Source organism: Electrophorus electricus, chromosome 9, assembly GCF_041902795.1.
Source record: "Electrophorus electricus isolate QZ-2024a chromosome 9, ASM4190279v1, whole genome shotgun sequence".
Taxonomy (NCBI): Eukaryota; Metazoa; Chordata; class Actinopteri; order Gymnotiformes; family Gymnotidae; genus Electrophorus; species Electrophorus electricus.
In genome coordinates this window covers 15,687,740-15,700,000 of record NC_137505.1, presented here as the reverse complement: position 1 = coordinate 15,700,000, position 12,261 = coordinate 15,687,740, and the positions used below count along the sequence as shown (strand labels likewise).

The 12,261-nt window shown below is 40.8% G+C and overlaps 1 long non-coding RNA gene across 1 annotated transcript in view; it reads left to right on the top strand.

The window, feature by feature from the left end:
* LOC145659305 (uncharacterized) overlaps positions 1 to 11,940 on the top strand; it is an 18,080-nt gene extending 6,140 nt beyond the window's left edge. The window contains exons 2-3 of the long non-coding RNA XR_014125376.1: positions 11,525 to 11,654; positions 11,753 to 11,940. This is a non-coding gene — a long non-coding RNA (uncharacterized LOC145659305). The remainder of the gene's footprint in view (positions 1 to 11,524; positions 11,655 to 11,752) is intronic.
* Positions 11,941 to 12,261: the final 321 nt, after the last annotated feature.

The following is a 12,261-nucleotide window of genomic DNA, read 5'->3' as shown; positions in this document are numbered from 1 at the left end:
TAAAGTGGGTGAAAAGCTTTATTGGTTTGAATCTAATCTTTTTCCTGCATAATTCATTCTAACAGCTTGATGGTATTTTTGAACTCCTTCAATATTCTTTGGTACTTGTGGGTTGCAAGGATAAGATGAATAATACCAAAAAAGTACCATTGCAGTATATATGATCAAGTTTATTGCTGAATAATAATTCAGTATGTTGTGTACTATGTACTATGTGAAGCATGTAATTATGGTATGTATTACATAGGTAGCAAAAATTATGAAAGGTTTAAAAAAAAAGGCTGTACAAACAAAGTGCTACATACACACACACACACACACACACACACACACACACACACACACACGCATATAGAAGATTCCAGGTGAGTAACAGGTGAGTAACTGCAGTACACAAGGTTTCAGAGAAATGTTTTGGACAGAGGTCCTTCACCAGTTGTGCAAGCAAAGTGCTTCTGAATTAGTAGGAGAAGGAACCAGTCCGATGCGGTTCTGAGAGTGCAGATCAGAACTTTTTTGAGTTTTCTTATTTCATTGCTAATAAATAAATAAATAAATAAATAAATAAATCATTTATTTATTTATTTTCCCCTGCATACTGCTGACTCCTTGGCAGTGTGCTGGGAACAAGATCCTGTTTGTGGCGTGCAGATCAAAAGCTCATATATTAGACTGCAGACTCTTCCCACGTTAGCTGTCTAAGCTTCATATTGCTCAGAATCACCATGTCATGCTGCAGCCCTCTGACCCAGCACTGACCCAGCACTGACCCTGCCTGCACTGACCCAGCACTGACCCTGAGCATTGCCCTCAGCACCCTCTCCCACCATCACCACCACATGCCCAAACTCACACACTTCTTAAATGCGTTTTTTATCCAATGTCCTTAGCTTGTGTTTTGGAGCCCTCTCTGTACAGCCTAACCTCTATGGCTGTGTGATACTACACTGACCCTGAGCTTGGCTGGGCCGCAGCAGACAAGATGTGGGTGAACTATCTGGTGTGCGTGTGTGTGTGTGTGTGTGTGTGTGTGTGTAACAGAAACTGCTGGGACTCATGATGGAGTTCGGGATCGTTATCGGAATAACACGCAGCCCTCTTGATTGAGATGTATTTAGTTTAGCCACCGATGCACGGAGCGCTCTATAGAGCTATGCAACTGTCTAATCAAAACCAAATGATTGCCCTATCATAAAGATGAGGGCTAGTGGAGACAATGCAAGCAGTAATTCTCTCTGGGTTATCGGTGTGTGAGAGTAATTTATGGAGTGGGGCATGGTTTAGTTTTATTGTTCTGTATCTGTGTGGGTTTTCCCATTGCTCCACACTCTTTGGTTTTGCATGGGGTCTGCAGACCTTGTTGGGTTTGACAGTGACACAGTGACACACACACAAACGCACACACCACCCGCCACACACATATCTATCTATCTATCTATCTATCTATCTATCTATCTATCTATCTATCTATCTATCTATCTATCTATCTATCTGTCTGTCTGCATGCATGCGTGTGCTCGCGTGTGTGTGTGATGCAAGTGGCACAACCATATCATTCATCATATCATATCAACCTTATCATTCCATTCCCAAAATCCAGACAAGCTACTTTCTATGTATCATTCAGATTCAACAGTTGCATAACGGTAAACAGATGCAAATACAGAAGTCCTTCATCAGCTGTGCAAGCAAACTTCTTTTCATAAATATAATCATTATTTATATATTATCTGAAATTGTATGTTACAAAACAACATATAGTCAACAGACTGATCAAAATGATCAACAGCCTTCGAATTATTCATGTCATGTTTTTGACATGCCGATCTATAGTAACAAGCCTTTTAAGCACTACTTAGTAAAACACGGCCTTTAGGTGTAACAGTAAATCAGAGTACACTGTGCTGTCTCAACAGGCACAAACACGTTAAGTTTCCTGATCTGAAGCTTCTTCAACATCCTGTTTTCTACCACATTCTACCAATTTACCCGGAGCTAAGATCACATACAGCACACAATGTCAGTTAAAGGTAGTGAGTCATGCATTGGCTGGTCCGGTAACCTTCTTGCCTGTGCTGTGGTGGGTCCTGGAAGGTACACAGCTACATGCCAGCAATCTGGGGATTATCTCCTAGCAGTCTGTACAACCAGTCGGGACATTCCTAGTCTAAATAGCTATTAGTGCTCGTAGTGGGTTTTATTTTTATTTTTGATCTTCTGATGCTATCAGTAGGCATGAAATGTATGTAAAAACTCTTAATGAGTAGAATGTATAATGTCACAATGGTAATAAACCAGACTCATGGTAAGTACTCATTATGATTATGTACTTATGTTGAAGTTGAGTGATGGTATGTATTAACAGAGTTAACGTTGTATATCATGTAGCAATGACAATAAGCCATTGGTGTTCCAAGAGAGCTAGTCGGTGGTTAAAATGTATCAAGTCTATGATAATAAAAACAGAAAATTGGCGAAAGAAAAAGGTCATTTACGATGCATTAAGGAAAGATATAAATAAATAATTTTTTTAAAGAAAAAACATTTAAATCTGAAAAAAAACAAGAATAAAATACCATTTGCTAAATTAAATATAGAGAAATACATGTACATTTTTTATAGATATACTTGTCCAAACATTATTTAAAAAAAAAAAGTTGTTGTTCTTGCTGTTTTTATTTGATTGAGCTTACCAGACAGACTAAAGTCTCTTACAGTCCAGTTAAGCTGCCTGTATAAAGTGGGCCATCATTTCAAACTTCAGCTGCGGGCAACAGACAGTTTTCACAGACGCCATCATGAACTCTAAATGAACCAGGGCGACCGTAACCATGGGGGACGAAGGCTCATATTTGGGAGATTATGTGGGCATTTGGGCTTTTTCTTTTTTGTTAATCCCATCTGGATGCTGCCATTTTCACCCCATACATTTGAATGGATCTTTCTGAATACGCACTGAATGCACTGACTTTTCACAATGCCTCTCTCCCTTCTTTTGGAGTTAGATTTGAATGTAGTAATCTAAAACGGGTCAAATAAATAAGAATATTTTGTGGCATTATGAATGCCTTGTTTAATGTCTGGTTTGTCTTTAAATGTTTTTGTGGAATGGGTGGAAATGGATTTCTCCTCTTTCAATTTTTGCTTCAGTGAACTGTCTATAAAGAGCTCACACAGCTTTGCCTTTTTATAATCCAATGGAGTATCCATATACTTCTTATTAGATTAATTATTACTACAATATTATGTCATATAGATTATTCAGTATTCATTGATTTTTAAACAACCATCAATACCTAAATACAGAAAATATATATAATATTGTTGGGACACATTTAGTTCAGATGTACTACATGCCTATGTCTTAACATTGTTTTTTTTCATTTTATTCATCCTTCCATCAGTGTGATGTGATAGTGGAGAAGAAGCTGGAGTCAGCGGAATTATCTAGGAGTTTACATATGATTATATGTTAATTATTATATATATATATATCCGAAGGAGATTCTAGATACGTATTCTAGGAAGCACTTTGCTTGATGAAGGACCTCTATCCGAAACGTTTTGTTTCTCGAGATACTCTGTGTACTTTACTACAATTTTGAATCTCTCTCTCTCTCTCTCTCTATCTATCTAGCTATCTATACACACACACACACACATACATATGTATATGTATTACGTTAATTAGATCCTGTATATACAACCTGATTGCTAAAATAAATTAGATTTAAATAATAAATTGGGTTTCTACTATTTACTGTACTTTTGTTGTTTTTTATGCTACAGTGCTGATGACTCCATCATTTAAAATTAAGGCATATTACTGAATGCCTAATATATTTATTCCCCTGATAATTCATAATCACCTTAACAAATTAACCAATGAACACAGGCATATTCATTAGGGTTAATTAGCATCCACAAATAGTATGGCAATACTATTTACAGTTATTCAAACTGCAAATTAGCTGATTGCTTAAATTATTTACAAAATGACTCATTATTTTAGGCATTATCCAAATATCAGTACCTTTGAGGAACAAAAATAAAATATATTATACATATATTTATATACATATATAAAATTATCCTCTAAATATTTGCCAAACCCCCCCCAAAACTATCAAATAAAACTATCCCCATGTTTACCCTCCAAAAACAGCCAATGAAATGCCTCAGATAAATCTCTGGTAAAGTAACTGACATCTTTATCAGAGTTCATTTTGAGGGGATGGTAATCACGGCGATGATGACACCGGTGGGCATAATGCCTCCTTCCTCTTCATCCCGCGCTCTTCTTTTCCATACAGCACACATTACCTTGCCGCTAAAGCCCAGCTGCGTTCTTTTTCAGCACCTGAGTGGCCACCCACCCACTGTGCTCTTACCCCCAGCAGAGCTCCTGCCCTTCCTTCCCTTATTGTACCACTTTATATTCCACCACTCCTCCTATCTTACACCCCGCCCCCTGCCTGCTCAGCCTTCAGAACGGCCTCTCCCTGACCGTCTAACCCCAAGCTTGAAAGCAGTTATGGGTCAGTCCGAGAGAAGGTAAGTCCAGTCAAGCACTGGAGTTTGTTACTAATCGGTTCCTTGTTAATGTTGGTGGTTACTGTTCATCTGTGATGAATGACTTGGATATTTAGGCTTATGTCTAATGTCAGAGAGGCTGATTGCTCTGGGGCCTAAGGGTTGGGAACCGATGTGTGTGTGCGGTGTGTGTGTGTGTGTGTGTGTGTGTGTGTGTGTGTGCGTGCGTAATCTCATAAACTCATAATCTACCAGGACCTTTTAGATCCATTTCCCCCTCAGCCAGCTTTAGTGCAGGCCAGCAGCTGGTGCTGCCCATCGGCGTGAGGAGTAAGGGCAGGGAGGGAGGCAGCCGACAGGGGCCGATACGCCCCTTCTACGCCCCTCCTCCCTATCCCAAAATTAATCCTGACACATTGACCCTTGCCTAAATTCCCAGAACTTAGTGTGGTCTGTGGCAGGGATTGGGTGCATGAAATTATGGTGGAAAAGCAGGCTAATGTGTCCTGTGCCAGTCATTCCTCCATGTCACTCTGGATTATCCCGTTCTTCTCTGAAGGGAGGGAAAAAGTTCAAAGCATCACCTTATGGAAACGAAGCTTCTCCCCAGTCCCTGGAGGGCAAGACGGAAAAAGGGTAGTCTGGGAAGAAAAATGCATTTACAACCGAACTGACAAAGAGCTGGTGTTCTGAAATGAAGTTTGATTGAACTTACCTCAGAACCCTGATTCTTGGACGTCTACACAGAGTAAATGTTATTTGGAGGTATTACATCTTGTGTTCTATGGCCAGAGGTATGAGTGCAAATATTCCCTACACAAAATAATAATTCATTTCAATTTAACATAACATATAATTGTCATATGGAAAAAGCAATATTGCTTTTGGTGTGGTTACTGGCTTGGCACATATATAAAACATATATAAAACCCTGAACCTTTTTACATTTTTTTTTACATAAATTGCAAGTTAGCACTGTGGACACACACACACACACACACACACACACACACACACACACACACACACACACACACACACACAAAACTATTCATAAAATATCCTGGAAATAAAATGCATAGAATATGTCATGTACTTCGATCACCTCTCTAATATTTACAGTTCAGCCAAGATGAACAAATATATATATATATATAGTTTTTGTCTTTTCCTAATATACTAATATACTAATATACTATTAAAATATACTACTAAATAGCACTACTAAAAAAATGATGAACTTGACCTGTTTTTGCTTTGCCTTCTATGACCATATTTTGAAAATATGTTTTTGTAAAAGCATTTACATTACCAGTGCCCTTCTAAACTTAGCTCTTTGGATTGCTACTGCATATGAAAAGCGCTAAACAAATAAACGTGACTTGTCTAAAAATGTCTAGTGCTGATAATTGTTATTAAACTAGTCCTTGAGCTTTCATGATCTTAACCAAACTGAAAGGCACGAGCAAAACACATCAAAATAAAGACATAACAGGCCACTCATATCAGATTTGTCTTTGTGAATCATGTGATTATTCTGTTTCTTTGCCATACTCTGGATACTGTTATGTACAGTCTGTTGTTTTAATAATACACACTATGCATATATGAGTAAGCAAATTCAATATAAAAGCAAAAATGGAAATTAGTCTATGTAATATAAATAGCATAATATTTTGGTCTTGTATTTATCAGAACACTTTTCACTTATTGTATAATATTTAATGTGGATTTGTTTCAATTCCATAGACTTGATATGAGGAAAACTGTTTGCTCTTTATAGAATTGATATGAAGAAGATTGTGTAGGATCTTTATAGAACTTATATGAATGGATATGTGCAGACTGTTTGTAGACATTGCACAAAAAAGATGGTGTGGGCTGCCGAGCTTGAAAAAATGAACTAAAACCTAAATGGTTTCCTCTCACACAATTCTGAATATGTTCTGACCCAACATTCATAACCCATCCATTATTTACTCAGCAAAGTACCTTTCAATAAAATATCAATACTAAAAACACTGAAATGGCAAAAGTTCTGCATTTCTTCCTGTGTTATTTATTCATTTGCACAATTTTATTTTTAGGTCACCTCTTCTTATTTACTCCATTGCAAATAAACTATATCGCTCAGCATTTAAAAGGGGCCTCGATGGATTGACATGAAAATGACAAATCCATTTTCATTTTCAGAAGATGCAGTTTTTATGACGAGCCCCGGCTTTTACTGACCAACAAGCAAATGCATTTACAGTCAAATTACATGTTTAAAGGTTGTTTTTCCCTCTGTCCTTCTGGTTCTATTTTTTTTTACCCTGTGGCACTAACATACAAACGGGAGAAATGCAGCAAACCTGGCATGAATAGTTTATGTGCTGTTGCACAGGCGTCTATTTTCATGGTTCAAGGAATATGTAAATAGAGGGGCATGCCTCCACCCCAGAGGTCACACACAGGGGATTCGCTTTTTGGTTTTATCCCATATATTTTGCTCAAGAGACTAAATATCTGTATATACAAAGCAGTGAGGGTCTAAGCTAGGAGCAGTGGCGATGGATTCATAACTCGCAGATTTATACATCCACGGCACTGTGCATAAAAGGATAATTGAATTACTTGTTTAAAATCAAATAGCTCATGTTAAAATACCATAAAGAATTTGTAATCATTATTAACACCAGATCCAGGTTTGAATGCATGATGTCCTGACCCAGGGGCATGATGTCCTGACCCAGATTGAGACTGAGGGACACTGGAGCGGACATGCCCAATTGATCTGTGCATATATCAAAATGTACATATGGTGACACAGCTTATCCATAGTAACTTCTAGCAGTGTCTACCCAAACAGGCATGCAGTACCACCAGCGGCCATTTGGGGGAGCACTAAGGACGAGGGAACGCACTGCAAACAAAAGCTCAAAAGGGAATCAATGTGACTGGGACACAATGGGGGCGTTGTCTGGCCCAAAGACGTTAAACACCTATCGGCCTGGATCCAGCGGAGACATGGAGAAGGATTCGGCGAGAGAAGCTTTTAATAAGAGCAGATTAGCAACGTGCTGGGTTTGGATGTCACACACAGACACATACACACAGGGGTAGAATTCTCTCACACACCCCGCACAATGCCGTTTGAGAGCATTATGCACCTCCCCATTACAGCGTGTAAGCTTTCTCAGTCTCCCATCGAGCTCGGAGTCAAACAATCGCTCTCGTACAAGGGAGGGCTGTGGAGAAGCAAAGAGACATCAGTGAGACAGGACCAAACAAAAAACAGGCACAGAAAAGTAGGAAAAATGGGAGATCCTGCTGGGGATGAGTCGAGGGCTCTTAGAGACGCCTGGACGCTCGTCTAGCGTCGTCCCCTCGCTCTCACCCTCGGATTTGTTCTGAGCGCCACAGGAATGCCTCGACGGGGAGGTGCCACCAGTCATATGTAAACAGAGAGGTTATAGCCCCACACCCCGCCCCCAACGCAAGCTCTCCCCAGCTTATTACTCCATCGTCCAGGAAAAGAGCGAGACTTTCACACGGGTTGGGCAGGTGAAGAGACGAGAGGAAATATGGCTTTCGGGGGTTTTAATCAAAGACACACACACACTGGGAGAAAGCAAGAGACACACACACACACAGACAGGGGCAATAGAAGGATAGAGTAAGATACAGAGGAAGAGGAAGAATGAGGGGGAGAGAGAGAACAGAGAGAGGATGCTGAAGAGCTAGGGGAGAGAGAGAGAGAGAGAGAGAGAGAGAGAGAGAGAGACAGCAGAGAAAGCAAAGAAAGAAAAATGAAATATGCGCAGAGGTTGGCAGGCAGAGTGACAGAGGATGGGGGTGTTAATTGGGGGATGAAAGTTGTGTTGTCTGAATGGAACAGGAATGGACTGAAAGGTAGTTAACCAGAAGCACTGGAAATAGCTGCCAGAAGGTGCTACCAAGCCGAGTCTGTCGGAGTTTCTCTCTCTAAGCTCTGGTCTTCTTCTGGCCCTCTCCCTCTTCCAAGTCTTCCATTCCAAAATCAGTGCAAACATCAACACATTAACAGATCAGGCGTGCAAAACACAACTGTTAGAGGGGCCGTCCATGGCTTTCAGCCTGTCCCTGCGAGTCCGTCGTGTTTCACATGACATCACAAAAAAAAAAAAAAAAAAGTAACTCATTACAGCGACCGACTGAACACCTAACAAAACAGACAGCCATATTGTCCTCACTAATGGCTCTACTATTAAATACACCTTCATGTTCATCATCAGGGCAGAACATGCTTTGTGAATAGCACAACCTGTCCAAAGCGAATAATAAAAACCTCCCCTGGCAAGATGACAGGATAAACTATGCAAGCCAGCCATCTTTTCTATGGAAGTTAAGCATTTATAACATACCATTCCTGCCTGGTGCTGTCTGTGATAGCCTTTCACTACACTAGACATGGCTCCTGCATTGCTGGTCAATTTAGCACAACACTAAGATTAATGGGGTTTTATATATGAAACAGCCTATTGTTCCAGTCAGACTTTGGGGCATAAAACAGCTTTCATTTGATTGCAAGTATGGACCAATTAACAGCAGGTTCGAAGGCTTTTTAATGTGGTTCTGCCCTTTGTGGTTCATTGCCCATTAGTGACATTAGAGAAAACTGCAACACATAATAGTTTCATTATGGCAATGGTTTTTTGAGCTGGGAGCTTGTTAGACTGATGTTTTGGGTTAATGTAGCTCCTATTGATCCATTTATTTATGTAGCCTGCACACACCTGCCTTCTAATGCACCCGCTGAGCGACTTCTGCAAAAGGCCGGACATTCTCTGGCTTATGTGGTTTTCTGTGGGCATTCTAAGCAACAGAGGACTGAATCATACGTGCACACCATGGAGACACAGTGGGTGCACACTCGTAGACAGTTATTTCACCAAGGACTGTCCACTAGAGCATGAAAGATGTGAAAGGCATCGCACGCGGACAAACTGCACACATGCCACTGCACGCGCGAACACACACACAGGACCAGGAGGAAAATAAGCTGATTTCAAAGTACAAGGGGAAACTTAAACAGGGTACACAAATCATTTCCTCCTTAATGAAAAATAAGAAGATATGGGGGGGATTTAGAGAGAAAGAGAGAGAGAGAGAGAGAGAGAGAGAGAGAGGTGGTGGAGAGTAAAGGGAGGTAGAGAAAGAGAGGGAGAGATAAAATGATAGACAGTTGATATTGATTGGCTGATGTCTGGGCTATGATAATTGGATTCTTCTTTAATTGTCACTGGAGGAAGATTGAGTGTGCTTAATGAATAAATGCATTGTGCTGTCTCTCCAAGTTTTAACACTCTGCACTTTATGCATGTCTTTGTACTGCTGTTATGTGCTGATCATTCCTCCAGAGGTGTTCCAAGTTGGGAGGAGGAGAAAAGAGAGAGAAAGAGAGAGAGAGAGAAAGAGAGAAAGAGAGAGAGAGTGTATGTGTGTGGAAGAAGCAAAGAAATAATGAGTGCATAAGAGGTGAAAGAATATGTCTGTATGTGTGGGTGTGTGTTGCAAGTGTCCATATGTGAATGCATTAATACATAGTTGAAGCACAGAAAAACTGCCCAAGTTGCTTTTAAAGCTTTTTCTTATTCATGAAGGAAACCTATCAAATACGAGCCTGCTCCTTCTCTTATAACCTGAGCTCTGTAGTGTAATGTGGAAGTGGTTCTGATGAAATACATATGTTCTTAAACAATCACATACGAATGTGTGATCACACACACACACACATGCACACACACACACTCTCTCTCTCTCTCTCTCTCTCTCTCTCTCTCTCTCTCTCACCATGTGGTTTATTCTTTCAGTATTTCCAAAATCACTTCTTTCAGTGCTATCATATTCACTTATTCAAGGGGCCTTTTTAGCACACCACCATCAAATGGAAATATATCTATCATTCGTCTGTTTAGACACATCCCACCTCCCTCCCTCTCTCTCTCTCTCTGTCTCTATTTCTCCCTCTTTCATGAGTGCACGGTTACACTTCCTTTCTCTAACGGTGTGTTCAGTCTTTCCGTGCTTCTCTCCACGTTTTTTCCTCTCTTTTTCCTAAACACTCTGTGGCTCTATTTTGACACAGCATCTATAACTGCCTCTCTTTTATACATTCACACACCTACTCTTACACTCAGACAAGCTCTCTCTAGCTCTCTCTCTCTCTAACATACATACCTACATGCTCTCTCAACACACTGACTCACTGTCTTGCACACACACACACACACACACACACACACACACACACATGTTTTTTCCAACAGACGTGTGTTGGTGGAGGGCTCTAGCTATGTGCCAGGCTTCCTCTGTGCTGACCCTGGCTTTTCTGTTCAGCCTGCTAAAATAAACCTCGCCAGTCTCTGTACCCTAGACAAATAAACATTAAGCTTCAGCTGGCCCCGCCCACCGGCCCTGCCCCTACCCCGGCTCCTCCCAATGAAAGTAGCTGCTACTTTACTTCCCAGATTAAAGGAGAGGTCTGTACTCTCTACAGGTGTGGGTCTGGCCAGCCAGAAAAAAAAACAAGCTCTTACTCCCAGAAAAGACAAGCAGTGGGATTCCATGATTGGCAGGAAACCATGAAACAAAGATGTGAGAGGGATTAGCAACGGTGGCCGTACTGGGAGCTAAACTAACGTGCTCTTAACCTCGGGTGATCTCTCCCAGTTGACACCAAAGGACACTCAAAGAGGTGTAATAGTTTAACACACACATACACACACACCCGAGATGCATAATAAAGGATGATCATTTAGGAAAGCATCCAGCTTGATTCTGAGTGTACATGTGTGTGTGTGTGTGTGTGTGTGTGTGTGTGTGTGTGTGTGTGTGTGTGTGTGTGTACGTGTGTGTGTGTGTGTGTGTACGTGTGTGTGGTGAGTGTGGTGTGTGTGTGTGTGTATTCTCACACTGGCTGTGCCTCCAATTTTTCACCACAGCCCATTCTGTAAAATTGCATGTTTAGGTCAAATGAAAAATGCAAGTGGGGAGATGCAGAGGAGTTTGCGCAGGGCAGCTCTGGAGTCAGCTGACCAAGAAACACCTACTGATGGTCCATCTTCAGACTAATCTGAAACCAATGCTGCCGCAGTGAGGTCAGAGTTCAGCTGTTTTGCGATTCATCTGTATACACAGCGTGCCAGAAGTTTGCTTTTAAGCTGCAGTTCTAATCTTTTGGTTTTGCGCTCTGCAGGACAAGATCTCCAGAAGGGCCTCCGGTGTCCAGAGCCTAAGAACTGATGAGCTGACCACCTGAAATACAAGTGCCCCTTAAAAAGGAGAAAAGTGTCATGGTGTGATGGAATCTTTCAATCTCGTGCTCTAGACCACAGCTGCACCAGGAGAACTGGAAGACCTTCAATGTTACAGTTGTTAGTATAAACAGGAAATAATACAAAAAGAACAGGACTTTCCTGGTTCAGCATTTGATATTACCTGAAGTAGTGATTCATACCTTCCCAGAATTCCACCTTTTTGATACAACGCTTTTTCTAAAATGATGAAATAGATAAAGAAAATAGATTATGATGATAACAAAACATCAGAGATGATGAAAAGATGATAATACTGAAAAATGATGATGTACACTAACCCCACATGCATTTGCACTGACTGAACACAGGCTGGCACACTCACACACAGGAATACACACACCCCGATTGTTCACGGATGGGACCTAGTGGTTGCTGAGGGACACCAAAT